Genomic DNA, 11,866 nt, shown 5'->3' with positions numbered 1-11,866 from the left:
CCAAACATCAAACATTTAAAACAAAGGCAGTTGAGTATCTATGTTTTGGTTATGATAAAAGACGATAATAGCTACCTTCGCCCGGCGGTTTTGGAGGTTAGAGATGTCAAGGTGACGAGGAATAGTGCTTGTAAAATAAATGATCTTTTTAGTGATAATTGTTATCATTTCTCTTCTCAAACTTAACTTGCAAAAACAACTTGTAAATCAAAGGAGTGGTTGTGATGGTGTTGGTGGTAGATATGTGGGGTTAGAATTATTGTACCGGTGGTGGTAGTGGTTGGAATAGTGGTAGAGGTGTGGTGTGTGGTGGTGGTGGAGGAGGAGGAGGAGAGGAGGAGGAGGAGGAGGAGGAGGAGGACGGTGAGGGAGGATGTAATTATGGTAGTGGTTTTGGTGGTGCTGTTGGTTAGAATGATAGTTGTGGAGACGATGACGGAAATTATATGATGATGTTGATATTGTTTTTATTGCGATTCTAGTACTTGTAGTTAATGTTGTTGTTATTCTCAATGATGATGATGATGATGTGATGATGATGATGATGAATGATCATGATGATAATGATAATAATAATAATAATAAATGTACATTTTTGAAGCGCTTGTGCCGAAGCTTCGAAGCGCTTCACATTGACCATCATTAAAAAAAAAAATTACATACTGCAGTTTCGGACATACGAACAAAAGTTCACACGCATCCAATTACACACACACACTCACACACACACACACACACACATATATATATATATATAATATATATATATATATATATATAGACGCATAATGATGATGATGATGATAATGATAATAATACATGACATTTATAAGGCGCATTTTCATCATTGGGTGATGGTGACAACGACGATGTCGTCGACAATGATGATTACCATACGATATTACAATAAAGACAAAATAATGTCACCAATCTCTCCTCATGCATGCATTCGTTAGACTATCACAATAACGACACTACACTGTTATCCTTGCTCCTTCCCCAACCAACCCCTTGCTTCCCGCCTCTTCATCGCGAACTATCTTATGTAGCCTATGTATTAGATTCAGGACGGGCAAGTACGGAATCTGCCCACCCTTGCCTTAAACGTATTTATTTCCTTACTTAGAATTCAACTCACTCCTTTCTCAGAAGAGTACATCTCATATATTATACTAATTCAGTTGTTGAGATGAGAAAATCAAAATAGTGGTTGTATTTTATATATTTATTTAGTCGTGACTTTCGAATAAAGTGTTTTGTTTTATTAAAGGGAATAAAATAGAAAATTACATTGTTTTGAAAAAATATTTAGTCTGGCAAAAATTTTCTTTTAAAAATACAGCGGTAATTACTTAAAGAATTTGAAAAAAAACTAACAAATTAATTAGTTTAAAAACAAAAATAAAAATAAAAGAACGAATAAGTAAACAATTTAAATAAATGAGTTTTGAGAAACACTAAAGAAAAACGAGAAAAAAAAAGAAATAATTTTAATGGATAAACAAATATATAAAAACAACATAAATGAATAATAAATTGATATATTAGTAAATTAATACATTTAATTCAATACTGGAACCTTCCCAAAGTCATTACATTAATGGTACCACCAGCACAAGTAAGGCAATAAATAAGAAAAAGTTCGTTTGCCAAAATCTCTATTTAGTTTTAACTGGTTAATAAGGTGGGCTCATTTGAATTAGCCCGACCAAGTACTAGAGAGGCCAGACAGCAAAAATCGGAGTTAGTTCACCGTCAGGCGACGTGACGATGAGATGACGATGTGGGCGGAGTGGTGTGGAGTGGTTGGGGTGGGGGGGGGGGGGGGGGGTGATAAAAAGAACAGGAGCATTTCCTGGATTATGCATTACGGGGTGCATGGTGATTCGCAATCTATCAAAAATACACACAAATTGATTTCAGTACGAAGTATCAAGTTTAAGTAGTAACTTTTGAAATTATCTAATTTAATTTTGATTATTTCGGACCTGGTAATACAGCATATAACTTGAAAAAAACAGGCTGGTATTTGCCCACCCTGCCCATTATTACCAGCCGTCCCTGCACACACACACACACACATTCTCAAACAATTTTTACACCCCTAAACTTGTCTCACACTATTTTTATTTGTGGGGAAAAAACAACAACAAACAAAACAAAAAAAAAAAAACAAAAAAAAAAAACGATCGAAACAAACACGAAGAAGAAATAGATATGATTTCTGTGCCACTTCGTATGACGCATGCGCAGCTGGAAAAGTAACACATTTCTATGACGTGTTGAGGTACGTTTCCGAGGAATCCCCAGTTAAAAATAGATTGACCTCTGTAGTCTGAGACTTCGCAAGCGTAGTCAGAGACTTGATAGTCAGGGACGAAGTCTGACTCCATGAATAGCTTACTTTCCGTAGTCTCTGACTTCCCAAAGTCTTAGACTACAAAATCTCAGACTTTGCTATAGTCTGAGACTACCATAGTCCCGCTCCATGTATCAGACCCCAGATGTCACACCGCCCGGAAACGGCGGCCATCTTGGTTCAAAACAAAAAAAAAAAAACATTACTTTTTATTCCTCAAGCTGGCTAGAACCTTTCGTTTGTCTTGTGATCAGAATTTATAAAAGTCATAACATGATCATATTTATAATGTTTTTTTTCCTCTGGATACACTTTTATGCTCGCCGGAGGAATATTTCATACGGGCGTCCGCCATTGTTCCGATAGTTTAGAGCCAGTGTTACTAAGTTACCATGCGTCATTAGGAAGGAAGTGATGTTACGACTGTTGAAGAGTATTGTCACTGTCCTTAAAAGTCTACATATAGCAGGGTTCATATTATGGCCAACTGGCTATGAGGAAACGATAAAGAATAGGCCTATACACAACCTGTATGTCGAGTTTGAAACTATATAAAAGATAACAAACTAAATAAATCAATAAAGGCATAGTTATAAAAATATTGTTTTCGTAAATACCATCGTTTGTAGACAAAAGTCACTCTCAATATATGCAAACTAGCCAATTCAGTTGGCCTTCCTGTTGATGAGAATTTATCCATCACGCAATGTTTTGAACTTGAAGAAAGCATTAATAGTATTATTATATTGGTATGACACTCGCTTTCAGATCGGAAGGTCCTGGGTTCGAGCTTCGCTCGGCTCATAGTTGACTCCTTGGAAAAGCCTCTTTACTCACATTCTCTCACCGTACTCAGGTGAAAAATGAGTACCTGGCCGTTAAATTGTAATATCGCCTAACATGCGTCATGTCTCGTTCTACATGTTACGTGTTGCTGTTGGTCAGGGGCCCGTTGTAAAGCGTTTTGAGCACTTTTAGTGGATATTGCACTATATAAAAGCTCAAAATTATATCTTTACAATGTACAGCGATAAGACATTTTATACAGCTTTGCCAAGACGTGGTGAACATAATGCTGTGCGTTTAGTTTAAAAACTCATAAGATCCGCCATCCGTAGATAAGGTACCACCAACAAACAAAACAGTGCGTAACCTTAAACATTTATAGTCTGATTCTAATCCGATTTAGTGGGAACGACTTATAAAAATGGCTGGCTAAAAACAACAACAAAGAGCTGAGTGACGTCAATTTCGTTCTATCTATTAATTTTACCAGTCAGAAATGATTAGTACTTAATATGGTAAAGCGCATATTATCTAGAATGCTTGATAAAGAATCTAATATTCATTATAGTAATAATCGTGGATAGCTCATACGGTAGAGTCGGCTATGTGGTCGAGTGGTATGACACTCGCTTTCGGATCGGAAGGTCCTGGGTTCGAGCCTCGATTGGCGCATAGTTGAGTCCTTGGAAAAGACTCTTTACTCACATTCTCTCACCGTACTCAGGTGTAAAATGAGTACCTGGCCGTTAACAGCGTTGTCTTTGTCCGAAAAAATTGTAATATAGCCTAACAGGCGTCATGTCCCGTCCTACATGTTAAATGTTGCTGTTGGCGACTGACCCCTTGTAAAGCGCTTTGAGCACGTTTAGTAGATATTGCGCTATATAAAAGCTCATTTTTTAGAGTCACGATCTCCCTGGCCAGGGGGAGTTGTCGTAACCAGTAGGGTCGCGGGTTTGAGCCCCCATCGCCGCCGCGAAGTTTTTATTCTCTATTGTCTTCTGGCACTTTCCTCCTCACTTCATTTAATTTCTTGTTAATAGTGACCCGTCACATCAATCTGGTATCATGTCGGAATTAAATGGATGACGAAAATTGAGTCAAAACGATTAAAAATTAGGAAATTTAATTTATTTCAAAAATAAAAAGTAGTCCTTAAGAGCTCGTAGGCAAATGGAGCCGGACTTTATCCCGGTTTCTATAGCGTGTACCAGACAATAGCAATTGCTTGCTACCCTTTGGATAGGGCGCTAGTCTTTCCCAAAGTACTTTCCGTTAGATCTAACAAATCCAAATACCCATTTACTTCTTGTAGAACAGGGGTGGGGGGTCAGAAAAACATCCCAACTGCACCCAGGATCAATCTGGGTCCATTTGCGTGTGAAGCCAGTGCTCTACCAGCTGAGTTTTAGGGACCCCTTTTGAAGTAGGCTTACAAGTAAACAATTCATTCTTCTCAATGAAGGTATTAATCTATACCCAGGCGATTTAAGTCAAGCTGAATGGTAGATTTCGAACATCTTGTTCATCCCATTATTATACCGTTTTGAGGCAATTGGTCACATATTTAAAAAAAAAAAGGGAATGGGGTTGTACTAAGTTACACATTGAAATATCTTCTATAGATAGAATGAAGTTGACGTAAACTCGGGTCTTTGTTATTGTTTTTTTTTTTGCCATCCACGTTTATGAGTATTTCTTACTTAACTGTATTATCCAGACTATAAAAGCTTATGGTTACACAAAGTTTTGTGTGTTGGTCCGTTTTACTACCTTCCGAACGGTAATGTTGTGAGCTTCTGTGCCAAGCGCATAATATTATCTATAGATAGTTCGAAGTTGACGTCACTCATGTCTTTGTTACTGGTTTTTTTTTGCCATCCTCGTTTATTCGTAATTCTCACTAAACGGTATTATCCTGACTATAAACGATCACGGTTACACAAAGTTTTGTGTGTTGGTCCGTTATAGTTCTGGATGGCAATGTTGTGAACTTCTCAGCCAAGCGCATACTATCTATATTATGAGTCAAAAGGAATAATAAATGCTATGCTAATTTATGTCAATGACGCAAAACCCAGCCGCGATTGCACGACGACAATCCGCCAACGTCCTGTCCTGTCCAACTGAATTCTTTCCATGCAGTTGTCACTATCGACCCTCCCCGCACCTCACTTCACTTCACTGTTTCCCCTCCTCACCTTTTGGCATCTCGCCTCCCGCCCTGCTTGTTCTATGTATTGTCGCTTGCTTACCTTGCGATGCCACCTCCAACTCCACCACCACCGTCGTCGTCGTCGTCGTCGTCATCATCTTTGAAGATGGAGGAGGAGTAACTGAACCGTCGCGGGGATCAAACGAGGGGGCAGGGTAGGTAATTTTCACACACAAGACTCGCAGTTTTTTTGTGTGTTATAAAAGTGATAACCATGAAATACGATAGTCATTAACACGGCGTGATACGATATAATTATACTGAAATGCATCATGTTATATTATATTATATAACATCATTATACTTCCTGGATATCTCCCAGATGATTGATTAATAATGACAATTTCAACTTAGGAATATTTTCTTAATTATATTACTAGGAAAAAATCGTATTAAAGAATCGAAATCAATTCACATGATATACAATTTTAACAATGCGCTTAATTGTATTTACTCCCCATTTCATTTATAGATATTGTTATTTCTTTCTTAATTTATAAAAAAAAAATATTTCTCCATTTATTAAAATAACGTTAGATTTTCCATGGCAAATGTTCCGTAATTGTGCTAGTTGTACATCGAATGTTGAATTTCCCGTGTGGTTATCCCACACCCACAAACCTGTGATAAACTTTACGCTAGCTTATCCATTGAAGTTCTGTGATAATAAATGATAATTCAATTGGATTGTAATTCTGTAAAGTCTCCATTTGACAATAGGAAGCCCAGTTAAAAATAATTCTTATATGCACTTTAGGTAAGTATTTACTTTATTATTTTTGTGTTTAATTAATTAATTAATTAATTGATTGATTTATTCGTTATCTATTTATTTATTGCTCATTTAATTATTTATGTATTCATTATTTTATTCATTTATTTATTTATTTACACGTTTCTATTGGTATTTAAAGTGTCTAACAAGATCATGACCTTTAATTTCACAATTGGAGTAAAATAATTTTTCAAAAACTAATAAGTAATAAAAAACAAAAACAAACAAACAACAACAACAAAAAGAGATAAAAAAAAACAAAAAACGAAACGAAATAAATCCCAACAAGAACAACAACACCCCCTCCCCTCCTAAAAGAACCCAACCCCCCGCCCCCCAAAACAAACAACCCCCCCCCCAAAAAAAAAAAAACAAACCCAAAACAAAACAAATCAAAACAAAACAACAAAAGAAAAAAAACAACACCAAAAGTTCAAAATAGGAAAAAAGATAAAAAAACAACAAAAAAACAAAACAAAAACAAACAACAAATAAGCAAACAAAAAACAACAAAACAACCCCCCAATAAAACAACAAAAAAGAAAAAGAAAACAACAACCAAAAAAGCACACAAAAAAAACAAACAAAACAAAAACAAAAGAAACAAACAGAAAAAAACAAACAAACAGAAAAACAAAAACAAAACAAACGCAAACCAATTTCACAATCTTGGAATGCCATTATTTGTAATTATTGACATTCTAAGATTTTTCTTCAACAGAGAAGATGTACGAAATATATTTAGTCGTCGATCTGTTTTCTTTGTTTTTTTTTTTGTTTATTGTTGTTGGCTGAAGAAGGGTTTTGATCCCGAAACGTGCCGTGTTTGGTATTTTTTGTTCTTTTTATTTGATCTGTTTTATTCATTTTTGTTTATTACTAGATGGTCTATTGCACATGCGGCCGCTCTGCGATTTTTTGGGTCTGGACCTACGCTGCCGTACTCTGAGAAAGAAAAAAAAAAACCTCAATAAAACAGCACGTTTTTAAAATTTTGGCCAGAAAATTCGTCCTTCAAATATCGATTGATTAAAACGACCCTCATCTTGCAAAAACACTTCCAAACCTGAGACTTCGCACTATTTATATTTTCAAATTACTCCATACAATGTTAAAACAAGACCTTAGATGCGTTTGGTTAGTTTTGCACCTGCAAGTATGTTTCAGTAGATCTATGCCTAGATATACAATATGCTATAAGTTCTTCTCACGATCACATTAAATATCATCGTGAATTTAGCTGCGTTATATTGCTGAAGGCCAATATATTTTTGAAATTCGAATTAAAAATCTTTTATTATTATAAGCTGCCAAAGTCCAGGGTTTCAAGTGAAATGCTAATTCCTCGATCGATGTAAGACATGTAAAAATCTTAAAGATTTCTGTAGTGTTTCCAAATTGCAACATAAAAAATATTGAATAATACGAGTGAAAAAGAATACCGAAATCCAAACCGAAAAAAAAAAAAAAAAAACACAAAAAAAACAACAAAAAAACAACAACAAAAAACAAAAACGAATAACAACCCCCCCCCCCCCCCAAAAAAAAACCCAGAAAAAAACCAAAACAAAACAAGGAAACAAAACAACGAACAAAAAAAAATAAAAGTTAAATCAAAATAATAATAAAAAAAAAGAAAGAAAAATACAAACCAACAACAACAATACAAGGAATCAAGAGTACGAGTAAAAACAAAAGAAAAAAGAACAAACCTTTAATATTGTAAGTGAGAACTAATGAAAAAAACTAAAATGAGTACTAAATCGTACGAATAAAAATTGAATACCAAATTGAGTGAGTGAAAACTAAAGAATCCCCCCCGTCACCCCCTCTCCTTCTCTAAAATACTTAATTTACGACTAAAACCGAAAGACAACAAAAGGATTCTAAGTAATACGAGTGAAAACTTAACAAATAAATCTCAAAAACTAAATGGTACGAGTCAACGTGTACTTAAACGCAGGTCTGATATCCGAACAGAGTTATGGGCCTAGTTTGACATTGTCGTAATGGACAATATTTTGTGTCATTTTTTGACATTTTGATTGCAACAATGAGCCCATAATGAATTGGGTTATCAAATTATTTTGCGTCGGTACGAGTGAAAAGGTAAGAAAAAATAGTCTTGATAGTATGAGTAAAAAATGAATGCAAAAAAATAAATTACTAAGTATCTATCTAGTGTTCGTGAAAACGAAAGAAAAAAATATTAAGTAGGTCGTACAGAGTAGAATAAAATGAAATAAAAAACCCAACTAAATAGTCGAAAGGAGGGAAGAAAAACATTGCAAAATAGTACAAGTGAAAAGGAACGGAGGAGAAAATATACCATATCTCTAGAAATAGCCGCCATCGATTTAGTCAGACTTACGGTTGAAATGGTCCATAATCAAAAATTGTTACGCCAAGAACTACGGAATAACGTGTTAAAATCTCAACGACTTTTCTAGCTCGTCTAAAAATGATAGTTGAAAATCGATAAGTCTCGTTTGATGCTTTGATCAGTACGATGTACCTGTTTTCGACAAATCGTGGTGTGGCTGAAAGCACGATTAGTTTATCATAAAGGAAAAATGATTCACAGGCAATCAACGTTGACGCTTCATTACCTTGTTAATTGTGTTTTCTCATTATGTAAAAAAACAAAAACAAACTGTAATATTGCATCGTCATTTTAATATTCTTAACCATCTGACCTGGATATATAGTAATTTTATGTGGTCTTGTGGAATATGGCACTCGCTTTCGGATCGGAAGGTCCTGGGTTCGAGCGTCGTTCGGCGCATAGTTGAGTCCTTGGAAAAGGCCCTTTTACTCAAATTCTCTCACCCTACTCAGGTGAAAAATGAGTACCTGGCCGTTAACAGCGTTGTATTTGTTAGAAAAAAAGATGTAATATCGCCTAACAGTTAGGCGTCATGCCCTGTCTTACATGTTTAGAGTTTCTGTTTGCCAAGGACCCCATGTAAAGCGCTTTGAGATATAAAAGCTCGGCTCACATTTTTAAAATTAAAATGAAAGTGAAAGATGACAAAACATACTATCTTAGCAACATAATATTGCAAAATTATATAAAACATATCAAAGGATGCACAATCCTCCAGTTTTGTTTGGTTTAATTTTCCAAATAATTTTATTTTAACAATTCACAGCAGCTCAATAAGTATACAAAACATGACATACCATAATAATATGGCTAATGCCTTAATTGGACTCAATAGTCTGATGTCACGTCGCCCAGTAACGGCGGCCATCGTGGTTCTAAACAAAGAAAATCGGTACTTTTTATTCTTCATACTGGCGAGAACTTTTCATATGTCTTGTGATCAGAATGTGTAAAAGTCAAAACATCATCAGATTTATAATATTTTTTCCCCTCTGGCTACACTTTTATGCTCGTCAGAGAAATATTTCATAAGGGCGTCCGCCATTCTTCCGATAGTTTAGAGCCAGTTACTAAGTTACCATGCGTCATTACGAGCGAAGTGACGTTACGACTGTTGAAGCGTATTTAGGATTGTATCTTTTAACTGTCTTTGATAATACGGATACGAAGTCCAGTTTTGTCTGGTTTTATTTTCCAAAGTTATTTTATTTTAACGATTCACAACAGCTCAGTAAGTAAAGAAAGAAAACATGACATAACTTAACATGGGTAAAAGCTAAACTTAGGATTGTATCCTTTTAATACGTAGAGTCATACCTATTACCTCATTATGCGCAGCATACAACGTAAATCTTAAAAGATTATGGAGCACAAACGCTAAAGTTATCAAGATGACTTAGGTTCGGTCATACTTCGAGATAAATGTTTTACAGGGATGATTTTTGTCTTGTATATTTTTTCTGATTTGTCTAGAACTGTTTCATACACACTTTTTTCTAGATATACTCGTACCATAAATCACAAAAAAAAAAACCCAAAGAGTCCTTCAGAGCCATTAGGCCCATGTATTTGGAGGTTATCTCTTTTATTTAGCGTTAAACGGACAATAGCAATTGCATCCTGCCCTTTGGATAGGACGCTAGTCTGCGCAAAGTACTTTCCTCCAGATCTAATAGATCCAGCTACCCAATCACTAATGGATGGACAGGGTGTCAGAAAAAAAATATAATCCAACTTTACCCGGGATCGAACGTGGTCCCTTTGCGTGTGAAGGGAGCGCTTTACCAGCTGAGCTTTGGGAACCCCTCTCTTACACCACTTACTGCTCCCTAATTTATAGCAAAATGTGTGAAATTGAATGACGGAATGGTGTACTTTAGTAGGAGCAACTCTATAATTTTTTTCCAGCATAATGATGATTAGTATCGATTTGTGGAATTAAGCAAAAGAACCAGAATTCATATCATACAAAGATGGTATAGCTAGTATAGAATGAATGAAGTTGACGTCACTCAGCGCTATGTTATTGTTTTTTAGACAGCCAGTTGAGTGATAATTTCTCTCTAAATACTCTCAGTCAGACTTCATACGTTTAAGATTTCACATAGTTTGTGTGCTGGTCCGATTGACCAGGTGGGCAGAACTGGCGAATAGTTTACTTAAACGCATGGCATAATTATGAAAATACACATGGCAACTTGTAATTGTTTCAAAGGTTATAAAGATCAAATATCGCCTTACCTTGTCCGATATTTCTGATTGTATCGGGTTTGCCAGTTTGACATGAAATTAGTCTTGAAGAGAACAAAACATTCTTTTCTCCTTGTGAAGAAGACAATATGAATTTACAGATCCACCCGGAAGAAAAGAGACGAACAAACATAATAATATCTGCTTTGTAAACAATTATAATGATAATGTTTATTTTGTATTCTCTATTCACATCAGATAAACTTTCAGAGTAAATAAAAGCCTGTAGATGGAACGAAATTGACGTCACTGAGGTCTATGTTATTGTTTTGAGACAGCCATTTTAATGATTTGTTCCTTCTACGTTATTGTAATCAGACTAAAAAACGTTTATGTTTACCCACAGTTTTGTATGTTGGTACGTTGTAATATTTGCCTAGAGGATGAAGTGAGTATTTTATCTAAACGCGTAGAATCAACATTAAACGTGTCTCTGGTTTCTGTGTATATTTATACACTATGTCGGTTGATCGAAATTGTCATGGTCTCATAGTTGGAATGGACAAACTTTGAAAAAGAAAGAAACTATTTCCCATTACCGAAATGACAAAGAAGTCCACATGTTGCTTTTTGTTATCTTTTTCGGTAATAAATGCTCACTGTTATCCCTTCACTTCAAAGAGGAATAGATAATCTCATTGCGATTGAGAAGCGAAAGTATTTCACATCATAGATATGCTAAATATTGCCTGTATATTTTATATAAATAATGTGTGAACATTATTTATTTGAATTTATACATTTATATAGAACATTTGTGACCCAACGTCTCGAAACGGTATTATGTCGGAACGAACCAGATGTTTAAAAGCCGAATTTAATGTTAAACTGGTCAAAAATTTAAATTGTTGGCATTAGCACCCTAAAATACGGTATCCATTCTCCTCAATAAAACATACAAACTCAACACAAGACTGATATTTCTGGCTATAAATTCAATTTTCAACATCTTAACCATCCCGACTTAATACCGTTTTGAGGCGAAGGGTCACATTTGACTAGATCACAAAGCTTTGAATTCCACTCCCCCCCCCCCCCCCCCCCCGCCAGCCAGTCAAACGGTTACAAATTTCCATCTTATACAAAGCAGTTTGC

The 11,866-nt window shown here is 35.4% G+C and overlaps 1 protein-coding gene across 1 annotated transcript in view; it reads left to right on the top strand.

The window, feature by feature from the left end:
* Positions 1 to 5,500: 5,500 nt before the first annotated feature.
* Positions 5,501 to 11,866, top strand: part of LOC144967183 (nitric oxide synthase-like) — a 227,093-nt gene continuing 220,727 nt past the window's right edge. The window contains exon 1 of the mRNA XM_078904115.1: positions 5,501 to 6,117. The gene's annotated coding sequence lies outside the window, so the exon portion shown is untranslated. The remainder of the gene's footprint in view (positions 6,118 to 11,866) is intronic.

This window comes from Berghia stephanieae, chromosome 3, assembly GCF_034508935.2.
Source record: "Berghia stephanieae isolate SIO BIC M18660-M18661 chromosome 3, UCSD_Bste_1.3, whole genome shotgun sequence".
Lineage (NCBI taxonomy): Eukaryota > Metazoa > Mollusca > Gastropoda > Nudibranchia > Aeolidiidae > Berghia > Berghia stephanieae.
This window is presented reverse-complemented; position numbering and strand designations above follow the sequence as displayed.